At 40.3% G+C, this 16,680-nt stretch overlaps 1 protein-coding gene across 3 annotated transcripts in view; it reads right to left on the reverse strand.

Moving 5' to 3' along the window:
* The window catches only part of RAB27B (RAB27B, member RAS oncogene family), a 141,230-nt gene that overhangs the window by 41,576 nt on the left and 82,974 nt on the right, over positions 1–16,680 (reverse strand). Inside the window, exon 1 of one of the 3 annotated variants that reach the window (XM_042454719.1) lies at positions 3,202–3,476. The exons of the other annotated variants lie outside the window; for them this stretch is intronic. The gene's annotated coding sequence lies outside the window, so the exon portion shown is untranslated. Of the gene's footprint in view, positions 1–3,201; positions 3,477–16,680 lie in introns of those variants that run through there. 3 annotated transcript variants of the gene reach the window in all.

Below are 16,680 nucleotides of genomic sequence, written 5' to 3' on the forward strand. Positions count from 1 at the left end.
TTTTTTTGATCATATCATGAGTCCAGAAGAAACTGGGAACTGACATGTGATTGGCATGTCAAATGATACATACACTCATTTTGGCTAACTTTCCTGAGTCTCCTTCAGTCCAACTCTTCATATATAAATAGGCTTTCGGTTCCCTGCACTTTGCTGGCATCAATGCACACAAGAGAATAAATGCTGTGTAAATGCCTTTATCTTCCATGGGATGCACCTTCTAATAACTGTGTGCACATTTCTATCCATATTCTGATACAACTATTCTGTGTAAATTCTTTGGTGTCCAACTAGAACTGGATCAGACTGGCCATAAAAAACTAAATGCATGGCAGAAGTGGGGAAAGAAGCCTGGAATATAGTTGACTTCTTTCTCCTATGTACCTGAGATCAGGTGTGCAGTATCAGTAACCGCAAAGACATGTAAAGGTTGGGATGAGTAACAGGAGGATGAAGTGAAGGGAGGAATTTATTGCATAGGAAATCTGCCTTATTCCTTCCAAGTCCACCCATCCCATCACTGTCAACCTCTTACACTCTAAATCAGTGGTTCCCAAATTTTGGTTCACCAGGTGTTTTGGACTTCCAGAAGCTCCAGCCATCTTAACCAACAGTCGGGAATATTGAGAGCAGAAGTCCAAGACATCTGGAATACCAGAGTTTGGGAATCACTGCTAGCCTACTGCAAATGGATTAAACTGATATCCATATGTAAATGGATTAAACGGATATCCCCTGAGCAAAGAGAAAAGAGAACTAGCTCATGCTTCCATTTTTTAATATCCACAAATTCTCAAATTAAAAAAAAAAGTTTCCAAGTTATTCAATTGCATACATTATATTCTATCATGTATTTGTTTGAAAATAAGCATACGAGCTCAATAAACCTGCCTTAAATATTTCTGGTTACTTGCTTCCACATTCAAAGGAGTCACCAAGAGTTTAGTAAAGAGATTAACCAGGTTAACAGAGGGGTGGTTTTGTATATATGTCAAAATATTGCCCATTTTAGAGAAGAATACGCGCCCTACAGCTATTGCTATCAGGAACTGATATTTTGTACTGCAAAAATCTCCTAATGGTTTTGAACAAAGTCTAAAGGTGTCGAACAGTTCCTTCCACCATCTATTTTCACAAGGATTGTCAGTAATGATGATCATGAACCTCACTGTTCTTTTTACAGAAAAATGTAACAACTCCTGGATATAATTTGTTCCACTTTAATAACTGCCAAGAGGCACAACGTGAAGAAGCGGAGGGATTCTTACAATGAAGATCATTTCTGCAAAGGAGAGTTGGAATTAAAGATGACCAGTGAATATCAGTGAGAGTCCATAAACCTACTGACCACAGGGAAACTTGCTCCTGTGTTGGGTGTGTGCAGTCCATTTACTCCCCCTTAGTTTTCCCTATTGAAGTGAGAAGCTACATTTGGGATGGACAAAGGATGGCTGCCCCAAAGGCAGCTCTCAGCTGCTCCAGATTTCTTGGACTGCTTTTTTAATAAGCTGAAAAAGGTGAATTGCATCTCCTGGTAGCTTACAGCAGCATCAGTTCACCTTTTAAGTAGGTTGTAAGCCCTGAGATAATGAGATGGAGGTCCATAGCACAACAGAGACGACAAGGAATAGCCCACATGTGGCAATACTTTTGTGTGTGTGTGCAAAATTCAACAGTCTTTCACAACCCCTCTGCCTATTCATAGCTATTTAGAAACTATTTATGAGGGTGGGGGTTGTGCTTAAAAAGGAAGGTGTGGTGATAGAACTGGAAAGAACAATTTCCTGGAAAGGTTTACAGTGTGTGAATAGTGGCCAAAAACTGCAGAATTCTCATCACTGTGTTATTCTTTGTGACTGAAAACCCATGTTTTTGATAAGGGGATGAATGGTGGCAAATATTGTTTCCCTCCCTTGGTAGTACACAGATTTATCTGGACTCTCTATAGTTTTACTTTCTTTTGTTTTCCTCTGAGGGTCACTCCTGTTGAATGATTTACAGCAGAGGATATGTTGGATGTGAAATTTAATTACCATAAAGGCCAGTCACTAGAATTCTATCTCAGACTACTTTTGATCCTACTTTTGCTCATGTATTTGTTAATCATATTAAGAATATAGGGTGATTGGCCAAAAATGTCAACTGTAGGATGTATGTGTACAAGCCATAAGATCTGAGATCCTAATTCAGATGATCTAGGCTAGTGATGGGTACAACTAGTTTGGATATCTTGGCCGGATGACTCATTAAACAGACTGTTTCTGATCTGTTAAGCTCCTTACAGTACCAGGTAGAGTGAGGAGGGAGTCAACAGACTGCATGCAACAGCACAAAACATGTTCCTGGTAAACCTGGACTGACCAGGCCTGGCTTATTCTTCAGTGGGAACGTGGCCATTGCACTCAGTAAGACTTTCTCCTAGAAAAGTATGTGCAAGATTGCAACTTTAACTGTCATTCACATCCACTTTTTTCCCCTTCCTAAGCACAATTTCCGAGTACAACTATTTTTGAAAAGTTACCGCAGCACTTCCTGTACACATCAGCAGTGATCGGTATCTTAAAAGCTAAACGAACTGCTATAATACAAAAAGAGGGCAACTGGGTAACTTGCATTTTGTAACAAACCTGTTTTAAAAGGCTCTAATAGCAAACTGGGAAGTAGAAGTGAGATTAGTGACAATAATGTAAGAATCCAAAGAAGCCTATACCTGTTCATAAAGGCAATATATCCTGCATTTTTATGACCCCACTCAAAAGTTCCACGTGTAATTTAGAGGCAGTCAGAAATATAACACACATACACAAAGCACACAAAAGAAACAGAACACACCCTGAATTCCTGAGAACTCCAGCTGTTCAACAGGCAAACATCAAGAAGTAAGCAAGGTGTTTACTCCCCAAAGTTTGACTTTTAAATCTATCAAAATGTAGCCTGCAAGCCAAACTTACAGCCAGTGCAGAAGTCTAAAAAGTCTAAAAAGGAAACAAGAATAGCAACAATTGCAAATGAAAATAAAAATCCAAACCTGGTTGGCCTTTCACAGGCATGCTTATGTGGTGGCACATGTTCAGATCTGAATTCCTTTCAGCAAAGTTACTCGGCAAGTACAATTTAATGTTTCCAAGAACAAGAGTGTATAAACGCATAGTCAAAGAAATAAAGAACCAGCTCTCTTTTTTCCAGTCTTGTGAAACTTACCGGTGTGTAAAGTTTCCCTTGAATTGGGTGTCTAGTTACGGATTACTCTTATTCTGCTTTTCTCAAAGGCTCTCCGACAGTCAACTCCTCTCAGGCGAAATAATGCCCCAAAGCAACCCAGCAATCTTTGAAAACATTGAAGTATGTGCAAGAGGGGTGTGTGTATGTGTCTTTGGCTGTATAGTCCAGGAAGATTAGATTGATCCTTTGCTGCCAGAGAACAGTCGTGCAGGAAAAGTCAGCTTGCTTTTAATTTGGCACCACCCTTCAGCTCTGAGATCACAGAAGCTTAGCTTTGAAAAGGCTAGTGGAAGAAGGAAAAAGGCGTTCCCTCTGAATGTCCACACGGATGTGAGGGATGGACCCTACTCAGATCATGCTTGTGATTCAACCACATGCAGTGCCAACAGCTAAGCACACACACAGTGCCCATTGTTAAAACCTGGCAGGCTCTTCTCTCCTCCCTGTCTAACATGAAGCTTGCCATATTTGTTTTAAAAATAATAATCAATAATGGCATTAGATCAAAAGAGTGAATTATGTTTTTATCATTATTTTGAGTCTTTTGTGAGTGTTGTGTGCTTTCATGTTTTCTTCAAGGGGTTTTTCTTGGCAAGATTTGTTCAGAGAAAGTTTGCCGTTGTCTTCCCTGTGACTTGCCTAAAGTCATTCAGGGGGTTTCATGGTCATGCTGGGAATCAAACCCTGGCTGAATTTGTAGTCTAAATGGAAATAGTATGTCTAATCTATTATTTTGTGTTAGCTTGTTTTGCATGAGACCCTGTGTGGTGTAGTGGTCTGAGCACTGGACTAGGACTTTGGAGGACACAGGTTGCATTTGCATTGCAGACTTAATGCAGTTTGACAGCACTTTAACTGCCATGGCTCTATACTATGAAATTGTGGGATTTGTAGTTTTGTGAGATATGTAGCCTTCTCTGTCAGAGGGCTCTGGTACCAGAACAAACTACATATCCCAGGATTCCATAGTAGTGAGTCATGTCTGTTAAAGCGGTGTCAAACTGCATTATTTCAGGGTGCCTCAGGGTGCATCTACGCCTTAGAAATAATGCAGTTTCATGCCACTTTAACTGCCGTGGCTCCATCTTATGGAAACCTTGGATCTGTAAACTTGTGAGGCACTAGCATTCTTTGGCAGAGAAGAATGTAATACTACAAATCTCAGGATTGCATAAAGTAGAGCTGCAGCACTTAATGTGGTATCAAACGGCACTATTTCTACAGAAGATACACCCAAAGATTCAAATCCTTGCTCAGCCCTGGAAGCCTAGCGGGTGACCTTGGGCAAGTCACACTCTCTCAGCCTTAGAGAAAGGCAATGGAAAACTCTCTCTGAACAAATCATGCCAAGGAAGCCCTAGGATAGGGCTTCCTTGGGGTTGCCATCAGTCAGAAATGGCTTGAAGTAACACACCAACAAGACTGTTCTGTCATTCTTACAGTTTTTATATGATGTTTTGGATGTGCAGTGTTGTATTAATTTTATTGCTAATATTAGGGACAATATATTACTATCAACTAAATAAAATACAGTCAAATGTTTTATTTATTTAATTTATATCCAGCCCTTCTCCCAACATTTGACACAAAGTAGCTTGAAATAATGTTAAAACAAGTTACGGCTTAGGTCCAGACTTATTTGGTCCAGAAAGACCTATGTATCTTCCTATATGAACCTGCCAGAAGTCTAAGATATTAAGAAGGCTTTCTCTCAGTCCCACCACCATCACAGGCTCACTTGGTGAGGACACATGAGATAGTCTTCTTGGTGGCTGCTCCTTCCCTCTGGAACTCCCTTTTATAGGAGGCTAGATTGGCCTCCACTCAGCTCACCTTTTGCCAGCAAAGGGGCTAAACAGACTGGTGTTTAACACTGGCCTTGGGGCAGAGTGGGATCATGGCATCCGCATGCCCCGATGGTGCCCCGATGCTGGTGTCATGCTGCCCACTTGCCCAAATGGCAGGTGGCATCATGCTTCTTCTCCAGAAGAGCATTTAGATGTACTGCACCAAAAAAGAGGTGTGGTGTGTGTGGCACAAAAGCAAGGGTGCCTTTTTAGCCAGCACTAAAAGGAGTGGCATTTTGCCGTTCTTTTTAGCACCTGCAAAGTTCCAAATCGGGGCCATGACATGTAGTTGCCGTGGCCCCGATCTGGCAAGGAAAGGGTGACAGGATGGCACTTCAAAGGGGCAGTCTGTTTTACCCCAAAGACGTCTCTCTTTAAGCAGGCTTTTAACGTGCAACTGCATTCAAGGTGGATTCTTATTGAGGTGTTTGTTTTTGAATGGTTTTAATGTTTGTTTGTTTTTACTTTAACTTAGTATGTTTTTAATGATTTTATATTCTGAACTTGTTACATTGATGTGATGTTTTTAACCAAGTTTTTAAAATTATACTTTTTAAAAAGCATATTTTGTGGGCTGCCTTGGGTCCAATTTAAGAGAAAGGCAGTATATTAAACAAACAAACAAACAAGATACAGTTAAAAGCCTGATGGGGTGGGGAGTTATGAAATAGTTAAACCATCTGTTATATGAAAAAACAGTATAAAATAATTTAGAATATAACAATAAGTATAAATGCTGGGCATCTCAAAAGACCCTTCTGCATGACTAATAAGGAAATACAATCAGCCCTGGTTATCATTTTGAATGCAATATTTTGGGCTGACATTTCTGAACAGTTTCTGAAGGTAGCCTCATGTATAGGACACTCAGTAAATCAGACAGGATGTAATTATATGTCGCCATAGCCAGATTTTACATCTTCAGTAAAGGTTGCAGCTAGCACACAAAGTTTTCACCATGCAAATATGGCCATTGCTGAAACCTGGGCATCCAGGCTTCAGCTGAGCCCAGGTGTATACCCAAGCCACAATCTGGGATTTCAGGGGGAGTGTAAGCACAGTACAGCTGAATCTCTATTCCCTGATCTTCCTTTCAAATGACCAGGAACATCTCTGTCTTGTTCGGATTTTATTTTTGTTTGTTCATTCTCATCCATTGCACAACTGACAGAAGACACTGGTTAGTAAGTATCAAAACAATCTCCATAGAATCAGATAGAAAGGAAATACAGTTATAAGCACTTACAGACTGCATTCTTTATTGGAAAAAAGCACCCAAAGAAATATATAGAAACTTAAATACTTGTAAATTGCCTTTCCCACCAAAAAGCAGCATCCAAAGTGAAATACAGAGAACATTCAAAATCTAATCCATAGCACAATAAAGCCAGTCTTACTTAAGAATGGCTCCCACACCTGTATTCCATTATAATTAGGCTTATGGTATAGCATCAAAGATACCAATATTATACAAAATGTTTATAATATCAAAGAGTCCAGTTAAAACATCTGCAGAATGTTCTTCCCTGAATGAAGTTGTTGTTGTTGTTCTTGTTGTTGTGACCTTTCAAGTTGTTTCTGACTTATGGAGGCCCTAAGGCAAACCTATCATGGGGTTTTCTTGGCAAGAATATTAACTATGAGAAAAACTCTCCCTCATGAAACAAATCTATCTAGAACAGTGGTTCCAAACTTTCTGGGCATGTGGCTGCATTTGGCTTTAAACAAACAAACAAACAAAAAACCTGCTGTGAGAGTAACCATAAAATGGATGCTGGAGGCAAGGTTAGTCGCAAAATATCTTTAATGCTTTCTTTTCTGTGTGTCCTCACAATATAAAAATGCCAAACTATATTGAATCAACATTTTTTTTTAAAAAAAGCAATAATCAATCATTTATATTAGTCATGGTTGTTAAACTGTTGAGAACATAAGAGCCATGCTAGATCAAATTGTGAAGGCCTATTCTGTCAAGTGTTCTCTTCACATAGTGGCTATTCAAGCACCTATGGAAAATCCCACACCAGGACATATGGAACTGCAACCTTCACTTTCAGTTCCTGAACAACTGATTTTTTTGTTGTGGTGTTAACTGCCCTCAAATCAAACTTGACTTATAGCAACCCTGTGGATGAGACATCTCCAACACCCATTGCCCTCAACTGCTCTGCTCAAGGCCTGCAGACTCCCAAGGCCAGGACCTCCCTGATTAAGCCTAACCATCTCGCGTTCGTTCTCCCTCTCTTTCTCCCTCCTTCTACATCTCCTAGCATCCGTGTCTTTTCCAATGATTTATGATGTGACCAAAGTACCACAACCTCAGTTTGGTCATCTTGGCTTCCAGCAAGAGTTCAGGCTTGATCTTTTCAAGGACCTGTTTGTTTATTTTCTTGGGCATCCATTCAGCACTCTTCTCCAGAATTTATTTTCTTTCTATCAACTTTCTTCACTGTCCAGCTCTCACATTTGTACATGGTGATGGGGAATACAATGGCTTGGATGTTCCTTACTTTAGTCTTCATAGTTATATCTTTACACTTTACAATCTTGCCTAGTTCTTTCATAGCTGCCTTTCCCAATCCCAATCTTCTGATTTCTTGACTGCACTCTCCATTCTAGTCAATATTTGACCTAAAGTATGGGAACTCTTTGGCTATTTCAATTTTCTCGTTAGCTAGGATGAACTCTTATAGAGCTTCTGTGGTCATTATTTTTGTTTTCTTGATGTTCAGCATTAAACATACCTTGATATTTTGCTCCTTGACCTTCTTCAGTAATTGCTCCAGGTCTTCATGGGTTTCTGCTAGTAGTACTGTGTCATCTGTGTACCTTAGGTCTCTGATTTTGACTCCTCCTGCTTCTGGGTCTAAGTCTGCTCTACATATGATATTTTCTTCATACAGGCTGAATAAATAGGATGATAGAATGCAGCTTTGCCTGACTCCTTTGAAGTGGAAACCATTCTGTTTCTCTGTAGTCTATTCTATTTTATCCTAATGACAGCCTCTTGACCTAAGTGCAGGTTATGCATCAGGACAATCAAATGTAGTAGCATTCTCGTTCTTCTAAGAGAAAACCATAGATTTCATGGTCTATGCAGTCAAAGACTTTGCTGTAGTCAGTAAAGCACATGCAGACTTTCTTTCAGAATTCCCTGGTCCACTCCAGCAAGTGTTTGCAATGTGATCTCTAGTGCCTCTTCCTTTCCTAAATCCAGGTTGCACCTCTGGGATTTCTCGCTCCATATATAGTAGGAGTATTTGTTGCAGAATTCTGAGCATGACTTTCCTTGCATGGGAAATTAGTGCAATGGTTCTGTTAATTACTGATATACAGTAACAGCAACTGATATACAGAGACATACTGCCTTTAATACTGGAGGTGATATATAGCAAACCTGACTAGTAGCCATTGGTGGTCCTAACATTTATGAACATATCTAATCCACCTTTTGAAGCTGTTTTTCCACTTTGGTTTTAACCGTATGATGTGTTAGAAAAAATTAAGTATTCAGGGGGAATGTGTGTTATTATGAAATATGGGCACACACTAGGAGAACAGAACTTAAAACAAGGTGCCTGAGAAGAACCTGCCTTGTTCCCATGAGGCAGAAAGCTGCTCTAGAGCCTTGGGGGATGCCCAACTTCCACTGGAACATACACCAGGAGATTTACTCCCAGCCCCAGAGGCAGATGGCTTCTTTCTACTCATAATAAAAAATAGCCCATTTCTCTTGTACCAATGCTCACTAGCTGGACTAGACATCTTTGGGTTCTGCGCCAAAAAGCAGGACAATGCCCTTGACTCCCTCCACACACTGACATGTCTCTAAGGCACAAGAGAAGAAGGCACCTCGTCTCTTGGCACTGTTCTGGGATGGGCCCAGATTCTAACTGCTCCATGCTCTCATCTCTAAATATTATTGTCATTTTTTGTGGAAGTCACATTTGTGTGAGACAGTATATCTAAAATGACATAAATGTGTCTTATGTTGAGTCAGATTATTGGCCCCTTGATCCCAGTGTAGTCAGCCTTCCATATCCACAGATTTTTTTTATCCATGGATACAAGTATCCACAGTTTGAAAATATTTTAAAAATAAACAAATTTCAAAAAGCAAACCTTGATTTTGCCATTTTATAGGGGCACCATCCCACTGTGGCATTGTATTTAATGGGACTTGAGTATCCACAGATTTTGGTTTCTACATGGATGTCCTGGAACCAAACTCTAGTGGACACCAAGGGCCCACTGTGTTGTCTTCCATAACAGGCAATGCTCTTCCAAAGTCTCTGGAAGAAGTTCTTCCCAGGCTTGCTATCTGAGATGCTATGGAGTGAACCTGCAACATACTGCATGTGAAGTATGTGCATTACTGCTGAGTTATGACCCCTCTCCATAACAACTTTTTGATAGTACCATACCTTAGCACCTGATTTGAATCATAATGAGGGTCAGGCCTGCTTAGTACTTGTATCAGAAATCACCAGGGAATACCAGGAATCTCTAGGTAGGATGAGGAGAGGGTCCTCCTTAAAGCACTGAGGAAGGGCTGCTTGTCTGACTTGACAATAGTCAGCTAGTTGGAACCATGGTCTGATTCAGTATAAGGCAGCTATCTGTGATACTGGTGCTGAATAACAAGCACTGAAGATAAATATTTGCAACTCAAAGGAAATAAAGTAGGAAGAGTTTAAACAGAACATGCATTATTGTAATAACCAAATTAACCTGTCAGTGTAGCTGATAAAGAAAAAACCCTAACAGGTTCATCTTGCAAACTGCCTGTTATATATCGTAAGGCCCATGGATAGTCACAATGAAATACTGTTTGAAAAGTATGCATATATAAATAGTGAAATCAGGTTATATTCCTTTGCTACTATGTAATATTATTTACCAATCCCCTCCTATAAAGGAAAGGCAATATCAACAGCATGTCAGTTAGTCACAAAGGTGCTACAATGACCCTTTGCATACTGATTTTCCAGACTAATGCGGCTATACCTTTGAATAGCAACCGTGATAGTAATAATCTGATAGCTATTTCAATTTTCCTTGATTAACAGAAAACTAAGAGAGACAACCGTTTTATTTTATTTTGCTGTTGGTAATACAGCTTATGAGGAGAGACAGTGGGGTGTAGTGGTCAGAGCATTGGAACAGAACTTTAGAGACCAGGATTCAAAACTCTATTTGGCCATAGAAACCCACTGGGAGACCTTGGGCAAGTCACATTCTCTCAGCCTCAGAGGAAGGAAATGGTAACCCCCTTCCCTCTAAACAAATCATGCCAATAAAAGTCTGTGATAGGGTTGCCTTAGGGTCACCAAAAATGGAAAGCGACTTGAAGGCACACAACAACAATACCGCTTATAAAGGCCAGCAAGATGTATTGGTTTCAGTGTTGCATTACTGAAATTTATTTTATTTTTTAATTTATTTAGAGTATTTATACTCCCACTTGGCCATGGAAACTCATGAGATCACTTTGGGCAAGACCTACACTCTCAGTCTCAGAAGAAGGAAATGGAAATGCCGCTTCCCAAACAAACCTTACCATGAAAACCCGTGCTAGCTTCTTCTTCTTAAGTCAGAAGTCAGTAACAACTTGAGGACACAGAATAACAATAACAACAACAACACAGCGTATACTATTTGTGAGGAGTAGCTTATCATCTAAGCACTGGGAAGGCACTCATTCCACCATTTTAGAATGATGTATTTCCCTGTTCAGGCCATAGATCAACCCAGTCATTTGTAACCAAAGTGATCAGTCTCACTGTTTTAAGCTTACACTTTAATTCTTTAAAATTGTACATGTCTTGATAAGGTGTGTCAGTAAGAAATCTTCATATATAGGGCAAATGACCAAAATCAAATCAGTAATGCCCCCTTGGTATCTACAGAAGATCTGTGGTGCTCTGCACACTGTTGAACTACAGCTCCCATCAGCTCCCATGATAAATGGTCATGCTGACTGGACTCAAGAAACACTAGAGAGCCACAAGATCTACACTCCATACTTCATCCTTTGTAGCACTTTCCCTACTAGTAAAGCAACCTGCCATCACTAGGATGAATTAGCATGAACAACTGTCAACAAAATATGTTGAGCCCCAGTTCTGGAAAAAAGTGAGATAACTCTGTCGGGTTATAGACCGCCCATTTGGGGCGGTCTGCACCCGCCCCTTTCCCCGCCGGATCGGGGCCTCAGTGTGCAGAGCGGCAGCCGCTGAGGCCCCGATCCGCCGCTTTTCAGGCTGCGGGGAAGCAGCAAAACGCCGCTTCCCCGCAGCCTGAAAAGGGGTGTCCCTGGGGCTTCAAGCCCCAAGGACCATTCCCCGGCGGCGGGAGAAGAGAGGGGCCGCTTGGCCCCTTTCTCTTTTAGTCCGCTGGGCGCAGCCGTCTGAAGGCTGCGCCAGCGACACTAAACCAGGAAGGAGCTCTGAAACGGAGCTCCTTCCTGCTCCGTGTTCAGGGCGCACTAAGCCCCTGGCACGGAGCAAGACGTACGTCGCGCCGCCCTGTCTAGAGGCGGCGCGGCCGTGACGTCCTCACAGCGGCGGCCGTATGGAAGGGCCGCCACCGTTTAGTGTGTGACGAGCATGCACTAGGGTTAGGGCGGTGCGGAAGCACCGCCCTTTTGTAACCCTAGTGCGTGCTCGTCACGCACTAAAGTGCCAGTTTGTAACCGGCCCCAAATACTGAGATGATTGATGATGATGATGATGATGATAGCTAGGGCCTCCAACTTGTTTTACCCTAGTTTAGCCTAGATCCTGTCCTTGCTTTTCTGTTCTAGGAAAATCAAGTTAACAAGTGTGATTGCTATACAGTAACTAACCTCCCTAGGCTAAAAGTCTCATGAACCTGCTCGGTGACAAATTAATATTCTTCCTGTTGAATCCTCCCTGCGATATCTTCTGCTAAGCAGGTTACCACCTGGACAAAGGTTATCAGTCACTGCTTATTTATTCAAACCTTCATATGCTTTTGTTCCATCATGGAAATCCTGTCTTAAATTCTAGACATGTCCTTCTAGTCTGAACTAGAGAGAACCAACAGTCTGATTCAAAATAAATCAGTTTCCTTTGCTCCTACTGCTTCAGAGTTTTATCTTTTGCTTGAGCATAACAACCTTATACTGGTGCTGGAACTGAAGATATGCTGCTAGTATACAGTAGAATAATTGTCATAGAGGTCATCTATGTGATTAAGAATCCTCATTTGAATGAAATAGACTGTAATCTGGCCACATGTGATTTGGAGGAATTTGCAGGGGGACTCTATAAACTCTGGTGAAAAAGGATTTGTGGTTTCTACTGGATTAATCATGAGGATATGCATTATTGAACATGTGGCTGTCCATCAGCTCAGGAACTTGTTCAGTTCCTTCCTAGTTGCCCTTCCAGGTCTTCATCTTAGGAGCATAGAACTGGAAGAGAGCACAATGGGCATCCTGTCCAACCCTATGCCATGCAGGAATACACAAGGCACCTCTGACAGCTGGCCATCCATCCTCTGTTTAAAGACCTTCAAAGAAGGAGATCTCATGTGATTGCTTGACTGGAGTCAGCATTTTGAATAATGACTGAGACAAAGTATAGGAAATCTTTCACTATCTCAGTATCTTCATCACATACTTTAAAATGATGTAAATCATCTGAAGCCATTTTTTTGTTTCTTTTCTTAATGTTCAGCTGTAAACCTGCCTTTCTTCCTTGACTTTCTTCAGTAATTGTTCCAAGTCTTTGCTATTTTTTGCTAGTACTATGGTGTCATCTTCATATCTTGAATTGTTGATGTTCCTTCCTCTGATTTTCACAGCTCTTTTCCTCAGAATCTAATCCAGGTTGCACATCAGGATAATAAAATGTTGTGGCACATCCATTTCTTTAAGAGCTTTCCAGAACTTTTCATGATCTATACACATTTGTACATCTCCAACAATGTAATATTTTGACAATGAAAAAGTGTTCCAAGGAAATAATAGATTTCAATGATTATTAGCCATGATGTCTGTATCTATGTCCAGAGAAAACATGCCATGGAGCACCAATGAGGAGCAATATTGACCTGACAGTGGTGAGCTTCCAACCTGGCTGGCAAGTATAAGAAACAGGATTTAGGATGGATCAAACTTCAATACAAATTAAGCCATATTCAGCACTATGACTTCTGCAATTGCAGTGAGATTATGGAAGTAGATGTGTCACCTGGTTTCTTCTGTTGCTGCCACTCAAGGTTAATGCCCATGGAGATTTGAAGAAGATGATACATTTACTGCAAGGCAAATTAATCTGCATAACATGATTGCAACAGATTATGAACTCTTGTGAGGGGGAGATGACTTTAAATAGATCTGTGACTAATTCTTTGACAGGGCTGTGAGATAGTACATGTTAACAAAGTCAACATAATCAGCTGTTGTGTGCTAGTACTACATGGCACCATGTTGCAAAGTATGGCAGGCAAGTTTGACCTACCTGCCAACATGTCAGCACAGATATGATCCAGTATCCTGCTGAGAGGTAAGAAGTATGGATTGCAAATAATGAACAAACACTGCATTTCTCAAAGAAAAGCCTTAGCAAAAGATGCTCATGCAGCGTAGAAACTGACTCTTACAATCTCCTGCTATCAGGTCTTGAATTAGAGGGCACTTAGATTTACAGCCTGGGTACAGAAGATGTGAAACCATACTTCAGCACAAGCCTGCTTCCTTTTTCTCTCTTCTTGCTTCTCTCCTCAAGCATCTTGTTGTATTTTCAGCTTATCACAGTTTGCAATTTTGTTCAAACTAGATCTGTAGTTAGTTTTACCTGCTGCATATACAAATAAGCAAGGATCAGAAAACATGATTCGAAAGCAGCTTACTTGGACTAGCCAAAGTGACAACTAATTACATTTTGTCCCAGCATAGCTCTGAGCAATTTTTTAAAAATTTGTCAGATGCATATTAAAACACATTATTTAGCCATCAAATCAGGTAAACTAAAGCATGACAGGGTCTAAATACCCAGAAGCTAAGCAGGTCAGCTTTTGTTACTGCTAAGATGGGAGACCACCAACAAATACTAGGTGCTCTCAGGAGTGCAAGGCAGAGGGTTGCACTGGATGGTCCTCACAGTCTCTTCCAGCTCTATGATTCTAAGAAAGCAGGAGTTGGGTATCTTACATAAAGGAATGATTTTTCTTCCTTCTTAGTTGCAGGATAGTTTAGCTGTGTCTACTGGAAGGAGGAGCCAAGGCAGCATGCACTAAAACATTCCTTGTGGAAAATAAGTCAGAATTCTCAACTATTTTGGCCTCTGGTTATAGTCTGCTTCCCGCTTGTGGCAGAAAAGAAATGCCTCCACAGTACTGAGCCCTGGCGTGGCATGGGAAGCATCCTAGATGACCGTAAGATCCTTTTTTTTATTCCAGCACTTATATTTAATATTGTTTCCATCTCCATGACAGAGCAGATGAAAGCAAGCAGAGACTGGAATTGCAAATACCTGAGTGCTTTCATTTTTAAGGCAGATGGCCTGGGCAAAGATAAAAGACAAGACTGAAAAAGGATTAATTAGCATCTACCAGAGAGGAATGCAAAAGAGAGAAAGTAGTTCATTAATATTCATTCATGTTTAAATACGTATATTTCCATTCCAACCTATTTGTGTCTCTGGCAAAGTAGCATTTCCAAAAGCATTTGGCTGGCAAGGAATTTACCATGGCAAGTCTTTGCAAAAAGTATGTAATATTCATAAACAGAGGAACTCTAGAGAAGTAAGACTTCCATTCTACAACTGATCAAGTTAGGAGTTAAATTGCTACATAAACAAAATCCTCATGTTTATGTATATGCCAAAAACAAAAATACCGAGGTATGATATCTTAAACACTGGGCTTTGGACCCTATGGTTCTGATGCTTAACATTTTTGTTGGTATATTTGCATTGTACACTGTAAGGTAGATCAGTATTTTTCAGGCAGGAGGATTGAAGATGAAAGCCAAAGTTTGCATGAACCTTTGTTTATCACATATGAACCAAGGATGTTGCGGGTCTGTGGCATTTACTGGTGTTGCTTTAAAAAAAAAAGTTTTGCATCCATTAATATATTTGTAAAAACTTTTAGTTAAAAAAAATGCCAAAAATGTATATGTTGCGTTCCACTGAAAGAAGCAGTCATGAAACATCAAAAAGAAAAAGAAAAAAAACCCAAAACCTAGTGTAATGAAACAAAGAGAAAATCAATACAAACTAATATAACCTTAAATAAACAACAATAAAAACGTTATTTATAAACAATACAACCACAAATATAACAGGTTGGCTTGTAATGGTTTTCTCCATCTAGTTTAATACTGTGTAATCTGATAGGCAGTGGCAAAGATGTTTCCCAGACACCTGAGATCCTATGAGCCAGACATTAAAGATATAAGTTTGTGAGCTTCTGTGTATAAGGCATATCCTCACTAAGACTGCACCCGCACTGCAGAAATAATCCAGTTTGACACCACTATAATTGCCATGGCTCAATGCTATGGAATCCTGGAAATTGTAGTTTGTTGTGGCACCAGAGCTCTCTAACAGAGAAGGCTAGATGTCTCACAAAACTACATTTCCCATAGCATAGAGCCATGGCTGTTAAAGTGGATTCAGACTGGATTATTTCTGCAGTGTGGATACAGTCTAAGCACATTTTTAACTAGTTTCCACTCAATTAGCTCAATTCAGTTCCTGGGAAATGGTGTCCTATGTTGTTATCTCCTCAAAGAATAGAACCAAGTGATAAGAATTTGGGCTCAGGTGTAATTGCAGTGGGCCCTTGGTATCCACTGAGGTTTGGTTCCAGGACCCCCCTGGATACCAAAATCCATAAATGCTCAAGTTTGATTAAATGCAAAGAAATGGTGAAATGGTTTACAGAAGATGGCAAAATCAAATTTTTTTAATTGAAATTAATAATTTAAAAAAAAAAACATTTTCAAGCCACGGATGGTTGAATCTGTGGATATAAAAATCCATGGATAAGGAGGGCCAACTGTAATCCCATCATTTGTTCATCAGGTCACAATCACTAAGCAAGTACCCACATGAGAAGGCTCCTTACCAAGTGAAAGGAGACTTTACATCAGCTTAAATCACCACCTACAGATCTGAGTATGCATCATTTGGCCAGTGTGCTAAAACAACTATTTGATGAATGAAATCTGCCCATGAATTTTATTATAATTAGAAGGAAAGGCAAGCATGTTAAATGAACAGACATCACTGGAAGGAGATATATATATATATATATATATAGAGAGAGAGAGAGAGAGAGAGAGAGAGAGAGAGAGAGAGATTTGCATCATTCAAAACATGATTTATTTTGTTTCTTTTAAGCAGCCCAAACAACAGTTTGATGCTCTGGTAGATCAAGGGCATTCTTGCATGCCTCCTATTCATTTGCTCAGAGTTTGCACCATAGAGTCCTGGGATACTGGGGCCCCGTGTTTCAGGCCACACTAGGTGATACCCTAAGGGGTGCGTGTGAAATTACTGCTTTCCAAACATCTGCCATTTGATGTTTACCTGCATCCCTTTAAAATGCTGGAGCTCAGTGAAAGAGATGGTAT

The sequence above is a fragment of the Sceloporus undulatus genome, chromosome 2, assembly GCF_019175285.1.
Source record: "Sceloporus undulatus isolate JIND9_A2432 ecotype Alabama chromosome 2, SceUnd_v1.1, whole genome shotgun sequence".
Lineage (NCBI taxonomy): Eukaryota > Metazoa > Chordata > Lepidosauria > Squamata > Phrynosomatidae > Sceloporus > Sceloporus undulatus.